Below are 19595 nucleotides of genomic sequence, written 5' to 3'. Positions count from 1 at the left end.
TTTCCATATGTATTATGGGTTTTCTCTTGGGCATGTACTATTTGATCACAGATATTCCGTCCCCTCTTAGTTGTTATTAAAGGTTCCTCGACCAATGAGTCATGCAATGCCATTACATGCCAATGTCTCTTAATCGACTGTCTTATCACTGTTGTTGACGTGCTTTGAGGTAAAACACACACCAACTCACTTCTTTCTTTATTAGGCTCATTTTTAAATGAAAATCTGGCCTATAGCCTATCTTCACTATGGCAGAATTATAAATTAAAATGTTCCTTGTTGGGGTAAGAAGAACTATTGGGGTTCTCTTTCAAAAAAGGACATACAATCTTGTTGGTCCACCACCTGAATTGAACTCTTTGAAAAAATGAGTTACATGAGTTAAGATTGCTAAATTTGCAAAGGTCGGTGAATGTCGATTGGAATGCTTACAGGCAACACACTATGGGGTAGATTTTCAAATACCGTGAATAGGCGTACTTTTGTTGGCGCTCCAGGCGCAAACAAAAGTACGCTGGATTTTAGTAGATACGCGCGTAGCCGCGTGTATCCACTAAAATCCGGGATTGGCGCGCGCAAGGCTATCGATTCCGTATAGCCGGCACGCGCCGAGCCGCGCAGCCTACCTCCATTCCCTCCGAGGCCGCTCCGAAATCGGAGCGGCCTCGAAGGGAACTTTCCTTTGCCCTCTCCTCACCTTCCCCTCCCTTCCCCTACCTAACCCACCCGCCCGGCCCTGTCTAAACCCCTCACTTACCTTTGTCGGGGGATTTACGCCTCCCGGAGGGAGAAGTAAATCCCCGCGCGCCAGCGGGCCGCTAGCGCGCCGGGACGCGACCTGGGGGCGGGTCTTGAGGGCGCAGCCATGCCCCCGGACCGCCCTTGGCCGTAGCCACGCCCCCGAGCCCGCCCCCGGAATGCTCCCGACACGCCCCGAAAACGCCGCTGCGCTCTGTCCTGCCCCCGACACGCCCCCGACACGCCCCCCTCCGAAAACCCCGGGACTTACGCGAGTCCCGGGGCTCTGTGCGCGCCGGTAGGCCTATGTAAAATAGGCTCACCGGCGCGCAGGGCCCTGCTCGCCTAAATCCGCCCGGATTTGGGCGGATTTAGGCGAGCAGGGCTCTTAAAATCCGCCACTATGTCGTGATAACATCAACACGTGAGCAAAATTCTAAAAAACTCAGCAAACTTTCATTTATGCTTTCTGCATTTCAAGATGTTTAAGAAACTTGAACAGATGCAAGATATTTGGTTTATTTTTTAAACATTAACATTTGCACAGCTTAGTTATTTAGAACGAAAAAGAATGGAGATCATTCAAAACCCAATTATACTCAATAACAACCAAAAAATAGAGTTTGCAGATAAAGTACGGAACCTAGGTGTAATAATTGACACAGAACTAAGCTTAAAACAACACATATCTCTAAAGTAAAGGAAGGATACGCCAAACTAATGGTGCTGAGAAGATTTAAACCTCTTCTAACAACCGCTAACTTCTGATCAGTACTCCAAGCGCTGATCTTTGCTAGTACCGATTACTGTAACGCCCTTATGCTAGGCCTACCATACACGTCACTAAGACCACTACAGATATTACAAAACACAGCTGCTAGAATTTTAACCGGCAAAAGCAAAAGAGACCACATCACAGAAACCCTAGCAGAATTACACTGGCTACCCATTGAACAAAGAATTCAGTACAAAACACTATGCACCATACATAAATTAATACACAATGAAAAAGCAGACTGGCTGAACACAGCCCTTTGTGTACACGTCCCAAATAGGAATCTGAGATCTGCCAACAAAGCACTCCTCCTCACTATTCCATCAGTCAAAACCGCAAGACTAACACAAGTAAGAGAGAGAGCACTATCCCTGGCAGGACCCATACTATGGAACACCATGCCCTTGGAGTTAAGATTACAAAGTAACAACAAAACCTTCAGAAAAGCTCTAAAAACCTGGCTTTTTAAACTAGCTTACCAAAAAGAGAAAAGAGAATAGTACTCAAGGGAAAGCAGGACAAACAATTGAACAACAAACACATAACCAAAATCAATATGTGTAATTTTAATCAGATTAAGTTTCATTCTTTTAAAGCTCAGCAAAAGGGTGAAAGTACAATGATAAAGGTAATCTAGTAACCTAAACTGTTAAAATGTGACTTGGAAATGACTCATTACACTTACCAATTTATATCATTTACAAACTATGTTACCGACCCTAAAATGCCACCTATGTAACTTAAGATACGTTAGCCTCATTTTATGTGCCTTAATGTAAACCGTTGTGACGGTTCCCACCAAACGACGGTATAGAAAAATGTTAAACAAATAAATAAATAAATGCAAGGAAATTGTATTTCATCATAGTAAGTTAGTGAAACCTTAGGGTTTTTTTTATTATTGTTAAAAATTTAACAGACTAAAAAATACTTTATGAATATTTGGATATATTTGAATATTGTTTTGTTCCTATAATCCACTGTTGTATATCTATCTATATCTATATTTATCTATAGAGAAGAGAAAGAGAGAAAGAGAGAGTTCTATTTCTCTCTTTTTTTCTCTCTCAAGCTCTCTCTCTCTGTATATATCTATATATATGCATCTATACCTATATATGTAGATAAAGATGTATATTGATATAGAGATAGATATATACACACACACACAAAGCATCTCATAAGCCAAAAATGACCATCTCAATAAATAATTTGAGTACTGGCATGAGCAACTGACAACTTTTCAAAAATGATATTTCTAAGGGGCTCAGCCATGAAGATAAAACATGCCGTAATAGAAAATATTGCAACTGAGTTAACTTTCAGGTTTCTATCTACACACGCAGAAAACTTCAGCTTATTCGGTTCTAAGTTTTCTGGGAAATATTTTTCAACAAATGCATGCATATGAAATGTTCTATTTCTTGCAATTATTGTGAGACTGGGTAAAGGAACAAAGCACCAGGATGGGGTCAATAATGCATTATTTAGATTTCTTGTTTGTTGGTCCACATTAGTCTGAGAATTGAGGTTATTGCACATTTTTAGAACCATGGCACAGGCATTCATGATTCCTCTAGTAGACAACAAAACCAAAGGTCCTAGCCATAGAGTAGTTTATCTAGATGCATAACTGAATTCCAAAGAAATGGTATCCCAGTTGCCACTGGATAAGGTATAGAAATTGTTAGAAGCTGTGCAACAGGTATAAAAATGTAAAGACATGTGGTCAAACAAACAACGTATTGCTGTGAAGAATTTTCTAAACCAACTTATCACTGCTCTGCAGTTCCATGAATTCTGATCATGTCTGAGATGTGCTGTGCAAAGTATGCATTCTTTCTTTAGTCATTGTCATGTAATTCTGCTATTTGACACCAACCTACCATACCCCTAGTACCACCATAGGAGTCTTGCTGCCTCATGTCTAGCTACCATACCCATAATACCATTATTGGGGTCTTCCTAGCCCATTTCTATCTGCAATGCCCCTAATTCCATTTTGGGAACTTGCTGGCACGATCCTACCTGCCATGCTCCTAATTCCACCATGAGGGACTTGCTGGCACCTGCTTATCAGTCATGCTTCTAATATCAACAAGGAGGACTTGCTGAAACATACCTACTTGCCATTCCCTTTTATCACCATGGATGTATTGCTTCCTTTTTTTAAATTTTGTGTACTGGGGTTGCCTCTTGGGTGACAAAATGGTGAGATAGGGGGTCTCACAAGACCCCTGGAATATGGCCTTGACTGGAGGGGTACTTCAGGCTAATTGGGTCTTTTAAGACATAGTTCTGGGGACATCTATGTTACCATCCTAGTGCTCTCAAGGACATTTTGCTACAGTTCCTGAGTTGCAGCTAACTTTCATGAGAATAACATTTGTTTGCAATTTTTAGGAAAGCCACATTATTGTATTTATGTGAAATTGCAAAGTAGCTCATTATTATTCCATATCTGCAGCCCATTACCATATCAAGGGTGCAACAGTGCATGATGTTTATAATACTGTGCAATATTACTGCATTAAGGCATTTACCACACAGTAAAAGTCTGATTCAGCTAATCAAATGGTCTCCATTGTTAGAAATTCAAAACACCAATGGAAAAATTCTGCATAGTATGTATATCAGGTAAAAAAATGAACAAGACATTAATTGGATAGAGCCACATAATTGTATTTGCACAGTTAAACATAATTCTTATTGTGAAATTATTATAGGTATGTGAACTTTAAAGTGAAAATGCTCACAACTGAATCTTGAAAACTTAAACTTTACTTTATCTGGGGAACACAAATCATTCTTGGTAATCAAATGAGTTCTGGAAACTAAACAGTCCCATTTTATCCACAACTAAACATATATCATGAAAAATTCAAGAAGTGTTTGAGTTTCAGGATATAAATGCTTACATAACACACTACACGCTCCAGCTCTTGTTTTATTAAGCAATATATTGTTAAGGTAGTTAGTCATGAATGAATAGAAAATGGAGGCAATGCATTTTTTATTTTGTCACTTTGATTTTTTTTTTAGTTTTTTGTTTGATTAAAGCAGAAAATGGTCCATCTTAGAGCTTGTGAATTGTAGCCACCCAAGTAGCACTAAGTAGATTTCACAGTACATTAAATGTTCATAAAACGTGGCAGACTTTTACTTGAATAGATTACAAATGGGGACAAATAGATTATTTGTTTATAGCTGAGGATGTAAAATAAATTGATGATCTTTAAGAATTTTATATATTTCTATTACTTACAGTAATTTCCATATCCTTTGAATACCAAAGCCAGGCCTGAAAATGTATGATGTTTGTGTATAATTATTTTTAATTATGGCCAATTTCCATATTTTGATTACCTGAAAAACAGGCTTGAGATCAATTTTCCGTGTCTCTTGATTGAGCATCAGACTTCAAATACTATAACACATCCCGGTAAGTTATTTTATTTTCATCATATCTGACTTTTATTTTGAGAGTTTAAAGTTCATTGTATACATCTTGGTCTAAAGAACTCTTGTTACTAGAACCTTCTAAATTTCACTGGATACCTTAAGTTTAGAAACATAGATACATAGAAAATGACGGCAGAAGAAGACCAATTGGTCCATCCAGTCTGCCCAGCAAGCTTCACACTTCTTTTTTTCTCATATTTATCTGTTTCTGTTGGCTCTTATTAACCTTAGGTTCTATTTCCCTTTCACCCCCACCATTAATGTAGAGAGCAGCGATGGAGCTGCTTCCAAGTGAAATATTAAGTTTGATTAGTTGGTTAAGCGGCAGCATAGCTCTCTGCCATTGAAGCAGAGAGCAATGCTGGATATGCGTGAAGTATTAGTTTTTCTTCTCCCCTGTCGTTGTAGCAGAGAGCTGTGCTGGATATGCATTGAAAGTGAAGTATGCCTTGAAAGTCACATTAACTATCATCTAATATTGAAATGACTAATAATTGGTAATTGAATAAGCCTAATAAATGGTAATACCTATAGCCCATGAACCCATCCCTGTTTTTTTTGTTGTTTTTTTTTCTTTTTTTAATTTGGAGATGGCAGCCCTCCATCCTTCCACTCTGTGAAGGTGGAACACCAACCACTGGCCACTGGCATCCCGCTCCGTGAATACCTCTGTGGCTACTGCCGCTCTGTGCAGTGTTTTGCTGCCTCCTCTTTATACGCTTCCTCTAGACCTGATGGATCCACAGTGTTTATCCCACGCCCCTTTGAAGTCCTTCGCAGTTTTGGACTTCACCACTTCCTCCAGAAGGGCATTCCAGGCATCCACCACTCTCTCCGTGAAGAAATACTTCCTGACATTGGTTCTTAGTCTTCCTCCTTGGAGCCTCAGCTCGTGACCTCTGGTTCTGCTGATTTTTTTCTGACTGAAAAGGTTTGTCGTTGTCTTTGGATCGTTAAAGTTTTTCAAGTATCTGAAAGTCTGAATCATATCACCCTTGCTCCTCCTTTCCTCCAGGGTGTACATATTTAGATTCTTCAATCTCTTCTCGTATGACATCCGATGAAGACCCTCCACCTTTCTGGTCGCCCTTCTCTGCACCGCTTCAATCTTATCTCTGTCTCTTTGTAGATACGGTCTCCAGAACTGAACACAGTACTCCAGGTGAGGCCTCACCAAGGACCTGTACAAGGGGATAATCACTTCCCTTTTCTTACTCGATATTCCTCTCTCTATGCAGCCTAGCATTCTTCTGGCTTTTGCTATCACCTTGTCGCATTGTTTCGCAGACTTCATATCATTAGACACTATAACCCCAAGGTCTCTCTCCTGCTCCGTGCACATCAGCCTTTCCCCCCCCCCATCGAATACAGTTCATTATGATTTCCACTCCCCATATGCATGACTTTGCACTTCTTGGCATTGAATCTCAGCTGCCATATCTTCGACCACTCTTCCAGTTTCCTTAAATCCCATCTCATTCTCTCCACTCCTGTATGTATGAGTTATATAAATATTTAAGCAAATTTGAGTCATAAAATCATTGTACTCTCCAAGTCACATAAAACAAGTTGTAAAATGCCTGTTACAAGCAGTGTCAGAGATGTGCCTCTGTTAGCTCACTTCTCTTCTGGTCCATGGCCAATGGAAATACTAGATGAACTAGGCAGCTGCTTAGAGTGCCACAGGTTTGGGGATGGCCACTTAGTTCTCCTATTCAGATGCAATGATCAGGCGCAGATCAAGATGCAGAACAGAGGGAATCCCACTTCTTACTTCCTACCCATGTGAGCTGAAAGAGTAAATGGTGTCCCTTGGGCTTGCTGGGGCAGGTAGAAGGAGGCCCAATCACCATAGCTGGCAGAAGCAGAAGCACTGGTATCATCTCCACAGGGCCAGAAGAAAGGCCCAGGCTTCAGGTGGCAGAGCCGTGTGGGCAAGGTGGTGTGGTGAAGAAAGGAGGAGCATCATCTGCAGGTATGTGGAGCCACTGTCTGAAGGAGCAGGAGCAGTGATGGAAGGCTGTGCAGGGAAAAGGAGCAGAAGCAGTGTTGGTTGGGTGGATCCAAAGGCAGATGAGAGGAAGAGCAGAATTTTTATAAATGTGAGAGAATAAGAGAGATAGCGTGTGTATATGTGTGTGAGAGAGAGCATATGGGACAGGGAGAAAGTATTGTGTGCCTGAAAGAGTATGTGGGTGAGGCATGTGGATTTAAAACTTTTCTACTGCAAATTAGAATTTCTAAGTGAAAAGATGTGAACTCAATATTTTAAAAGATAGTGGTAAGATATGGACCCTTTTTTAATGAACACTGTTAAACACAAAAAAGAAAAATTAGTGTGTCATGAAAAAATCCTTTCTGATAAATATAAGCTGCATTATTTGGTGCTAAATGTGAGAACTTCACAATATTTATGGCTTACTGGATACAATTTAGAAAAATGTTATTGAGGTATATTGAATGAGCTGCAAGACCAAAGTATGAATTGGGAATTGTTTGTTTGCTATATAGTAGCAGTAGCATTTTAACAAAAGATTAAGTCATTCCGTTGAGCCTCATTGCCTTGTTGGATTATTCTGGACTCTCCTTTGAAATTTAAAATTTCTTAAGGGAATTCAAAGGTTCTCTATATATGTAGTTCTCTCCATTCTTTCCTATGGATCCAGGCTGCATATGTTCTTCAGAGCCTAATTAAATAAGAGTAAGAGGCAATAGAAGTTCGGGCAAGCATTTTTGGCTTTCTGTACATACTTCATGCTGACATCATGCCAAAAGCAAGCACTGTGGAATTCTATGCCAAGAAAAATTGCTTTTAATAACTCTGTTTCAATGTTTCTATGGATTCAGTGCCAATTCTGTGTGCTGCCATGCAGAGGATCCAAGTATGATACCCAAGTCAGGTCTTCAGCTCTCTGGCTTAGGCATGGTTGGGATCTTGCAAAGGCAGCATTTTCAGCCCCTGGGGTAGGAAATCAAAGTCATCACACAATGACATCTACTGACCATAGTTAGGGCCCATGACTGCAGGGTTGCAGATGTTGACTGTTGCCTTACTGACTGGTGAACTGGAAGGTGATATCAAATAGGAGCAAAATCCCTGTGTAAACACAAATGAAGACTTCTGGCTTCCAATCCCAGCTCTGGTTCCAATTAAGCAGAGAGTCCAAAGGAGCAGGAGAAAACTGCCAGGCCCAAAAGAAAAACAAATAGAAAGAAAATTCCTCTGACGTTTCAGTTCGGATGTAACCACAAATATCAATCCATTATCAGTCTGAGGTTTTGTTGTACAGCAGCTTATGATGACTGAAGTCGCTTATTTTTTGAATTTGATATTGCGTTAGGATGAATAACAAAACTGTTTGCTTTTTAAAATCCAAACCACATTCCAAGTTGAGGATTACATATATAATTAAAACAGTGCTTGCACAATGAAGCACAATTAAAATTACATGTAGTTACTTACAAACTGCAGCCAGAATACTCAGCCTTTTCTTACCCAGGCATGATCTGAATTAATATAAAGTATACTTCCATTTTATAAATATCAATCTTCATTTTTCAAGATAATTCTGAATATACTGAATTATGAATGCATATAAAATGCATGGACAGTAGCTATGGTTGCAGCTTTAACAATTTGTGCTATTGTTTACAAGTCTCAAACTTGTGCTAATTCAACCCCTTCTGTGTCGGTTGCCATGTGTCTAATATAGGCATGCATTTTTTCTGTATAATTACAGTTAGGTAGATTTTGCATATGTACTAAGGCTATTCTCTTTATAGATCCAAGGAAATGGATTCCCTGAACAGAGAAATTGATTTGTCATTTAGCTATGAAAGTGCCAATAGTAGTTGTGATGAATATTGGCCATTCCTAAAGCTTAAACAGAATTGAACAAGCTTTGAGATTGTTATAGGACAAGGATCATGGCAAGAACATTGACAATATATGACTCTTGCTATATTTTGTGATTATAGCTTCAATACCAAGGTAAGCATCTGAGCTAATTTCCATTTTTATGTGCTTCTCTCCTAAAAGCCTGCTTCCTCATCCCATCCATCTGCATACCTTGTATCTCCATTGATATTTACATTTTCTAAGGAAACTACCTCTTCTCATATACAGTATACACCCGTGAATATCAAAATCCTACTATCACTTTGTTCTGATCAACTTTGCTCTTCACTAGGGCAGCTTGACATATCTATATTACTGCTCTATGTTGGCTTTGCTGTCTCACAATTTAGGTCCTTTACTGTTTCAGATACATGCACAAGTGTCTCCATGGTTAAACCAAGATCCAAACCCCTCATTTATTTACCCATATATTTTCCCTTCACCTTGGATAACTATCTAAAAATTCAACTTTTGCCATGATTATGGTAGCTATTAACTCTCCTGGTAGGCTATTTTGGGCATCCTCCACTGTCCCAATAAAATGTGTTTCTTAGTATTTCCTGTACATCTCCCTTCCTCTGACTTCAGCACACGATCCATTGTCCTTGCATTTCTTTTCTATGGAAACACTACTTTTCTGCATTTTATTGAAGCCTAAATGATAAAGGAATACTTCTAGGCTTTCTCTTCTTTTCTATACAAACTACATTTTCATTGCTTTAGCCTGTTCTGGGTTTGTTGTAGACTATGTATAGTTTTGATAGCCCTAGTAAAATGTAACATTTGTATTTGTTGACCAAAGGACATCTAATCACAATAATGCATACAAACAATATCTATTGAATCATCTCATTTTCTTTTTCTCCTTAAAACCTTTTCAATTTTATTTTACAACAACCTTTAGGCACTGATGGTATAGATTCTCTTTTTCTTAAAAAGCAAACTTTCTATCAATAATTCAGCTTAACTCTTCTGTCAGATCTTGTTGCACATAGGGGCAGATTTTATAACCTGAATGCAGGCTACCCATTACCCGCACGGTCGCTGTGCCAGAGGACTCGGGACTGTCCTGGGCCACCCCTGTACCACCACCCCACCCCCGGCCCCGCCCCTTCCCACCTCTTTTTCAAAGCCCCTGGACATACGCATCCCAGGGCTTGCGCGCGTCACCGAGCCTATGCAAAATAGGCTTGGCGCGCGCAGGAGCAGGTTTTCGGGGTTACGCGCATAACCCTTTGAAAATCTGCCTCATAGTGAACAAATTTTAAGAAGCTCTAGAGCAGAGGTTCCCAAACATTCCTGGGGGGACCCCCAGCCAGTCAGGTTTTTACAATATCCACAATGAATATGCATGAAATAGATATGAATGCATTGGAGACATTGTTATCCTGAAAACCAGATTGGCTGGGGATCTCCTAGGTCATGACAGGGAATCACATCTGTAGAGAATTTCCAATTCAAAAAGTGGGACATTATTCAGCAGTTTAAATTTGCTTTTATGTAGGAATTATCACATGGAATATACCATTCCCTGTATGTACACAGAACAGACTAGACTCCTGGGTTTATGCATCCCTGCTAGCAGATGGAGACAGAGAAAGGTTCACTGACACTGCTTCATAACCCCTGGTGCTACCTGCAGTTCCTCAGTATTTCTCTGTCTCCAGCAGATGACGGATGGTGCATAACCTGCAATTTTACAGTCTGGAGAGTTTTGTTTTTTTCTAGGATTTTGAGCCTATCCTCCCAGAGAGTTTTTGGGTCCTGGTGGATCCTTCCATGTCTGGTTAAGGTGGATGAGCTGGGGGTTGGTGATCCTTTTGTGTGCTCAGTCAGTGATCCGTGGGGTGTAAATCTGGTGGTCCAGATCCCTCCCCTTCACGAGGCTGCTTAGGTGGCTTTGGGCTCAGAGCAACTGGTTGTCTCAGTGTGCCTCTTCTTTTTTCAGTGGGTTGATCCTCCTTCAATGCTGGACAGTGCTGTCTTCCATGCTTAGCCGATTTAGTAAAATTAATTAAAAAAAAATAAAAGGACCCAGGAGGCCCAGGATTTAATTATTTGGGCAGAACAACACTTGGTCCAGATAGAAGCATCACACTAAAATGTCCAAGTGGATTTTCTAAGTCACAGTTTGCTAGATTCAGGGGAATGGGAGCTGTCTGAGATAGGGATGCAGCTCATCCGAGAGAGGTGGGGCTGTCCTCATGTGGATCTAATGGTGATTCATCTCAATGCAAAGGTGCCTCAATTTTACAGCCAAAGACGAGAGTACGGGGCTGAGAGAGTTAATGCTCTGGTTCTACCCTGGCCTCGGGAGGTTCTGCTTTATGTATTTCCTCCTTGGACTCTGGTAGGCAAAGTGTTGTGTCGCATAGAGAGACACCCGGGAAAAGTGGTTTTGGTGGTCCCGGAGTGGCCACATCAGCCGTAGTTTGCGGATCTGGTCAGCATGGTGGTAGATGGGCTGTTACACCTTAGTCATCTCCCGCGCCTTCTTTGCCAGGTCCCTATATTTTCAGACCAGGCTGATCACTTTTGTCTAGCGGCTTAGCTTTTGAGAAGAGGCGTTTGAGATGCAAAGGGTACATGAAGGTGGTCATTGTTACTCTTCTGCAGAGTAGACGGACTTCTGTTTCATTGTTGTATGTCCGCGAATGGAATGTTTTTGAGGCCTGGTGTATTTCTAAGGGTGTGCAGGCTTTATGGTCTTCAGTATCTCAGATTTTATCTTTTCTTCAAGAAGGTTTAGGTCAAGGCCTGGCTTTTAATTCTCTGAGGGTTCAGGTAGCAGCCCTTGCTTGTCAGCAAGGTAAACTAGAAGGTTACTTGCTGTCTCCTTATCCTGATGTGGTAAAGTTTCTTCCGGGGGGGGGGGGGGAGTTAAGAATTTGCAGCCTCTGGAGAGGAGAATATGTCCATCCTGGAATCTTAATCTCATTCTCTGAGGTTTGTGTGAGGCACCTTTTGAACCTCTTTGCAGAGCGACCCTTAAGGATTTGACCCTAAAGGTTGTTTTTCTAGTAGCCATTTGTTCTGTGAGAAGGATCTCTGAGTTGCAGGCTTTCTCTTGCCGGGATCCAAGAGCTTCAGGCCTTTCCAGATTTGGATTCTTCCATGCCTCATGCACAGGAGCTTAAGCTTTTGGATGTCTGCAGAGCTTTATTGAGATATCTCAAAGTTACAAATGATTTTTCAAACTCGTATCATCTTTTCGTTTTATGGAGTGATACAAAGAAATGTACCCAGGCTGCAAGGCTACCATTGTGAGGTGGCTCAAGGAAGCTATTGGGTTAATATACATTCTCAAGGGGTGTAAGGTGCATGAAGGTTTGAGGTCTTACTCAATATCACACAGCCTTGTGAGTGGAGGCTCAGTTGGTTTCACCACAGATTTGCAGAGCGGCAACTTGGAAGTCACTACATACCTTTGCAAGATTCAGTCGTTTGGCAAAAATGTTTTGAGAGTGGGACTCTCCAGGTCCCATGCTTTATAGGGGGCTTTGGTACATCCCAGGAGTCTGGACTGATCCTGGTATGTACAGGGAAAGGGACATTGGTTCTTACCTGCTAATTTTCATTCCTGTAGTACCACAGATCAGTCCAGAACACACCTGATCTATGGAGGTGGAGAGTTGTCTGCTCAGCTGCAATATCTTGTTTTCAATTCTTTCATGGTATCGAAAACAGTCTTGTTAAATGGTTGTTTTTGGGATGTTCTTATAAGTTTTGCAAGTGTTTTATGCCTGGGTACAGGTAAATACTGAGGAACTGCAGGTGGCACCAGTGGTTATGAAGCAGTGTCAGTGAAACTTTCTCTGTCTCCACCTGCTGGCAGGGATGCATAAACCCAGGAGTCTGGACTGATCCGTGGCTCGACAGGAATGAAAATTAGCAGGCAAGAACCAATTTTCATTTTCTTGCTGCTTGAGATTGCCATCCATAAAACGCCACTTAGAACTAATATGGTCTCCTAAACTCCCACTTATTACACCCATAATTATAAAACTGTACAATGATATAACTTTAATAAACATCAATGAAACATATTAACCCAAAGACTTATCTGCACACTGAACTGACATTTCAATTACCTATAATTTTTCTAAATACAAATACATTAAGGTATGTATTGAAGCTTGATAAAATCATGCAATGATACAGAATTTTAAATTACACGTTAGGGATGTGCAGAGGGACCGCATATGTTTCATTCAGTATTTGTATTCGTCGAGGGGCAGATACGTTGCATTCGGCAAGGGGGGCCCTTGATCCGTTCATGCGTTCCATTCTTATTTGTTTCCCGGCTAAAATTTAATTAACTATAACCCCCCACCCTCATGACCCCCTCCCCCAAAGACTTGCCAAAACTCCCTGGTGGTCCAGCGGGGGTCCAGGAGCCATCTACTGCACTCACGCCATTGGCTGTTGGTATTCAAAATGGCGCCGATAGCCTTTGTCCTTACTATGTGATAGGGGCTACTGGTGCCATTGGTCGGCCCCTGGCACATGGTAGGAGCAATGGACGGCCGGCACAGAGTTTTGCCAAAAAATCCTGAAAGATCCGCACCGGCTCATTTTTAAATGAAAATCTGGCCTATAGCCTATCTTCGCATGGCAGAATTAAAAATTAAAATGTTCCTTGTTGGGGTAAGAAGAACTGTTGGGGTTCTCTTTCAAAAAAGGAAATACAATCTTGTTGGTCCACCACCTGAATTGAACTCTTTGAAAAAATGAGTTACATGAGTTAAGATTGCTAAATTTACAAAGCTCAGTGAATGTCGATTGGAATGCTTACAGGCAACACACTATGTCGTGATAACATCAACACGTGAGCAAAATTCTAAAAAACTCAGCAAACCTTATGCTTTCTGCATTTCAAGATGTTTAAGAAACTTGAACAGATGCAAGATATTTGGTTTATTTTTTAAACATTAACATTTACACAGCTTAGTTATTTAATATGCAAGGAAATTGTATTTCATCATAGTAAGTTAGTGAAACCTTAGGGTTTTATTTATTATTGTTAAAAATTTAACAAAGACTAAAAAATACTTTATGAATATTTGGATAAATTTGAATATTGTTTTGTTCCTATAATCCACTGTTGTATATCTATCTATCTATATCTATATTTATCTATAGAGAAGAGAAAGAGAGAGTTCTATTTCTCTCTTTTTTTCTCTCTCAAGCTCTCTCTCTGTATATATCTATATATATATGCATCTATACCTATATATGTAGACAAAGATGTATATTGATATAGAGATAGATATATACACACACACAAAAAGCATCTCATAAGCCAAAAATGACCATCTCAATAAATAATTTGAGTACTGGCATGAGCAACTGACAACTTTTCAAAAATGATATTTCTAAGGGGCTCAGCCATGAAGATAAAACATGCCCTAATAGAAAATATTGCAACTGTGTCAACTTTCAGGTTTCTATCTACACACGCAGAAAACTTCAGCTTATTCAGTTCTAAGTTTTCTGGGAAATATTTTTCAATGCATGCATATGAAATGTTCTATTTCTTGCAGCCCCTTTGGAAAAAAAACGGGGCACTAGGTCAGTGGATTATGCATTCGGGTACCTCCCCTCTAACAACAGAAAACCATGTATAAGAGGGCTTACATGAACCATGAACTTAAGTAGAAATTAGGAGACAATATAGTCTTGAATCAGCAAGTTCCACATGACCTGTATCTAGCCTCCTCGTTGTTTCTGTGCAGCCATTACAGGCCCTGTCCGAGGCCATCGGCAAAGATTTTATCCCCTGTAGATCAAAACTGTTGTCTGCAATCACACGGGACAGTTTTGGTTCTCCAAGCTAGTCAGCCATTCCGTTGCTTTTTCCGGAACCTCAAATTGTAGTATCTTCCCGTCTCTCCATATCTTCAAGATGGCCAGGAACTGGAGCGCGAAGCGTATATTCTGATAGAAGAGAGAATTACAGGTAGAGGCGAAAAGCTTTCATTTAGCTGCCTCCGCTGCCGAGAAATCCTGAAATATGATGACTTTGGCTTGCTGAAAAGTAAGCTCCTTGAGCTTCCGAAAGGCAGTTAGGGTCTGTGACTTGTGTGTCTAATCCAGGAATCTTGCAATAACCAGACGCAGTCTGCTAGCTGTCTCCCTCATGGGGCCCAGACGATGGGCCCTCTCCACGATCAGTTTGCCTTCCAGAGCTGTGAGGTGGAGTGCTTTTGGCAACCAACCTCCAAGAGTTGCTTTAAGATCTCCATCGGGTATGCTTTCGGGTAGGCCCAGGAACTTTAGATTATTTCACCTGGCATGATTCTCAAGATCTTCCAGCTTATTTTCAGCAGTGAGAATCGCCGTCTCAAGTGTGGTAACACGCGTTGCCAGCGCCATGTTTTCTTCCTCTGCAGCCAAAATCCTCCCCTCTGCGATGTCTAATCTGCGCCTGACATCCCCCATCAATTCTTTTAGAGCTTGCAAGTTTTCATTCAGTCCCACAAATTTCGGCTCTAGCCCCGCTATTACCACTGATGTGAGACGGGTGATGGTAAGTTCATCCAGCCCTCCACCCTCCGGGCCTCCCAGTGCGTCCACAATTTTAGATTCTGTGTCGGTGGTCTTCAGTTTTTCTTTCCTCACCGTTTTGACGGACATCCCCGGCTTCACTGGCGTGCTCAGACTGTACCGCCGCATTTTAGAAACAAGATTCTGCTGGTGAGGAGTCAAATTTAGTTGTTTTTAGGTGGGGAGACAAGGTTTCAGGTGGGGGAAGTACCTGGCACTGAGCAAGGAGCGTCTCGCCCGGCTCACCGCATCACGTGACCTCTGCTGCTTTTTCATAAGGTTGCTATTTGTTGACTCCTGAAAGTCAGTGCTGTGATTGTATAGTATGGCAAGGTCCTAGATATCTCTTTCTTAGTAGGAGTTTGTGTTACTTCACAAAGGGGTAAATATTCAGCCGCTAAGTGGCTAGTTAAGTTATACCCAGATAAGTTACAGTTAGCAGAATATGTGGTATCCGTCTAACTTTAGACCTGCCTATGGCTTGTCTAGAGTTAGTTAAGTTAACTGGCTAACTCTGAATAACAGACATAGCTGGTTAACCAGCTAACTCGGCTCCTCCACAAAACACCTACCTCCTGCCCCAGGAATGTCCCCGATTTATCTGGCTAGAATTTAGCCAGGTAAGCATTTAAAAAAATGCGGCTAAGCCATTTAGGGGGTCATTTTCCAAGGTGTTATAGCAGGAGATAAATTTGCAAATCGTGCTAACAGCCATTAACGCGATTTGCGAATGCAAATTCATAATTTTATATTCAGGGGGCGGAGTATATGTAAAATGGGAAACAGTTATCGTGTGCCGTGGAACAGCTGCAGTGTTAGCGTGGCTAATAGCTACAACACCTTAATTTGTGTTACAGGCCAGTAAAGGGTTATTGTGGTCTACAACAATGCTGCTCAGGAGAGAGAGAGAGAGAGAGAGAGAGAGAGAGAGAGAGAGAGAGAGAGAGAGAGAGAGAGAAAGCCTTGCTATAGTATCTATGCCCTAGACAGGTATCTCTCTCTCTCTCTCTCTCTCTCTCTCTCTCTCTCTCTCTCTCTCTCTCACACAATTGCTCAGTACACCATGTTGCTTGCAGCACCTAAGAGTGGAAATAGGCTGACCGGACACTTTCATGCAGTGCAATGATTCATTGGTTTTATCACGAAAACATCACCACACGTGATGTTTCCCCACTGCACGAAAAAAGCCTCATTTGCATGGGACACGCCCCTTAATGCGATATTGGTAAATGAGGCCCTTAGATGGATAACTTTTCTGTCTAAATGGCTTTTCAATATGTTTAGCAGTGTCACTGAAGTGACAACGAGAATTTGAATATTTTTTTCATGTTGGTTGTAATGCAAATTGCCATAGCTCTGTTCTACACCTGTTCTGATGATTAATGCTATTTTATTGTAGTTATGATGATTTTTGGCTTTCTGCAAAGAGGATTCATAAAAGAATGCATTGATTTTTGTTTTATTACATGAGTGATTGGATCTGTTTATTTGTTTTCTTTGCTTTTTACATGATATACTCATGAATTTATAAACTGCAATAAATTTAAAATAAACTGATACCGATTAATAAAGAATTTTTAATGCTGGAAAGGGCTTGAAATAATTGAGGTAAATGTTTTAAAGTTTCACACATGATGCATAATGACTGTTGCAAACTACTTAGAAAGCCATTGTAGGGTGCAGTATATGGCATTATTTATCAATAAGATTCCAACTAGTAGGACTCAGACCTGCATGCCTAAACCCATCCATGTTAACTTTGTGCCCATCCAAAAAATAAATTCTGGATACGCCACTGCTTTATTGTAATTGGCTCTTATGTATAGCACTCCCTACTTTTAGTGTTGAGAGAGTTGTTGGAGTATAAGACTTTCAGTAAATATATAAAAGTCTACTATTTTGCTGGCTTTTATTACTGGGAACTGAATCTATTTACTAGTTGGCTGGATATTGAAAAATCCATTGTATGTAAGATTTAATGACGATAAATTGTATTTAATTTTTTATTTGTGATAAATTTGTATTTATATATGAATTTGTAATCCAACTGGAACAATGCTAATTGAATAAGGTGGAATATAAGATGTTTTAAAATAAATAAAATTGCTAATAAATAAACATTGGTTCACAAAAATGTGAATTATCAATAAATAGCACTCAATTAAAAATCATGGGCACTATAGTAAATAAGGCACATTTTTTGCATGTTAATGCCAAATGCACCTTTAAGATAGTAACATAGCAAATGTCAGCAGATAAAAAACAAAATGATTCATTCAGCCTGCTCAGCAAGGTATTTATTTAGGTTTATAATTGCTAGGGGTAAGAAGAAGAAACATTTTCATTTTGTTTTTCATTTCATTTTCAGGGGATTGATTTTCCACAAATTTCGTTTCAGCAAATGTTTATTTAGTTTATTCAGTTAAAAAATAAATAAATAAATATTTAAACATACCCCCTCCAAAAATGAAAAAAAAAAAAAAATGGGCCCTTCTGAAACCTCTGAAGCGCCCAATCCATCCCTCCCAACCAAAAAAATGCTGGGACCAGGATCCTCCCTGACCTAACTTACCTAGTCCAGGGGGATCAGACAATGAGACCTAGTCCCAGGCTGAAGCATGGGCTTTGTGTACTGTGTAGGCTGAGTTCACAGAGACCTAATGCAGCCTAGGCCTATGCAAGGCAGAAGCCTCTGCTTGGGCATAAAAGTGTTGGGATGGTGCTGAAAGCTAGGCACAGGCGGAAGCCTCAGACTTGCATAGGCCTAGACCATGGAAGGTCACGCCGACTTCAGCTTACAACCTATGCAAGGCCCAGGCTTTAAGGCCTGTACCAAATGCTGGGGCCTTGGCCTAGGTCCAATACTGCAGTCTAGTTGAGAGACCGATTCCTGATGCTGGGCCCTTGAAACATCCAGACCCGATGCCGGGTCCTGACCCAGAGCCTAGGTCACGATGTCAGGGTCCAGGCTTCGGCCTAGGTCAAGGCCCAGGCCCAGGCCTAACATTGTGACTTGGTCTAAATGCCTTATAATGCCATACATCAAAATGGTGCCATCCAATGGGGTGAATGCGCTGGAGCCAAAGAAAAGAAGATAGAAGAGGAGTGCTCTGAGGCCTGAGCTGTGAGACCTGGGCCTGAGTCTGGGCCAAGGCTCAGGTGTCAGGACCTGACCTCCGGGTCTGGATATGGGCCAAGGCTTTGGCATTGGAACCTGGTCTCTGGACTGGGTCATAGCATTGGGGCCCCAGCGAAAGTTGAAGCATAGGCATTGGGACTTGGCATCCGGGTCAGGTCCCAGCATTGTACCTGTGTCTGGGCTGAGGCCCTGGTATTGGCACCCGGTCTCCAGAGTGGGCTGTTTAGTCGGGCTTGGACCCGGGCCCCAAACTAGGCCAAGGCTTAAGCGTCAAGACCCAGCCTGTTGGTAGGGTCCTGGTATCAGGCCTGGGTCTAGGCCAAGGCTCTGACATTAGGACCTGGTCTGGGATCTGGTCAAAGCCCTCAGCCCTGGGCTGAGGCCCTGTCATATGGACCCAGTCTCAGGGTCAGGTACTGTGGTGGGCCTGGTCCTGGGCTGAGTTCTTGGTGTCAGGACCCAGTCTCCAGACTGGGTTGCAACATTGGGTCTGAGCCCGGGCCCCAGTCTAACCTGAGTTCCAGGCATTGGGTCCCACTATCCTGGTTGGGTTTTGGCATCGGCCCTGGGTCTGGGCTGTGGTCCTGGCATCAGGACTCAGAGTCAGGCTTGGGCTTGAGTCTAGGCCTGGATAGCAATGCTAGATCCTAGGAACTTCCACTTTACAAATCCCCAACAATAGCAGTGGAACATGACTGCCTCCTTCTTCCTTACACATTGCCAGGTTATTGTGGCCTGGTTTGGCCTCTGTTGGAAACAGGATGCTGGGCTTGATGGACCCTTGCTCTGACCCAGCATGGCAATTTCTTATGTTCTTATGTTCTTAACAACACTGGGGTGTCACACCCACCAGCTTCTTCCTTACACATCCCCAATAACAACAGTGGGACCTGACTCAGCCTGCTTTCTCCTTATACATCCCATCAATAATGCAGGAGATTCACTCCTCTTTCTTCTTCCTTATTAATCCCTATCAACAACAGTAGAACCTGACTTTGCCTTCTTTCTACCTACACATGCCCAAAAACATCACTGGG

This window comes from Rhinatrema bivittatum, chromosome 3 (genome assembly GCF_901001135.1).
Source record: "Rhinatrema bivittatum chromosome 3, aRhiBiv1.1, whole genome shotgun sequence".
NCBI classification, from domain to species: Eukaryota; Metazoa; Chordata; class Amphibia; order Gymnophiona; family Rhinatrematidae; genus Rhinatrema; species Rhinatrema bivittatum.
The sequence above is the reverse complement of the archived record's forward strand: the minus strand, read 5'-3'. Positions refer to the sequence as shown.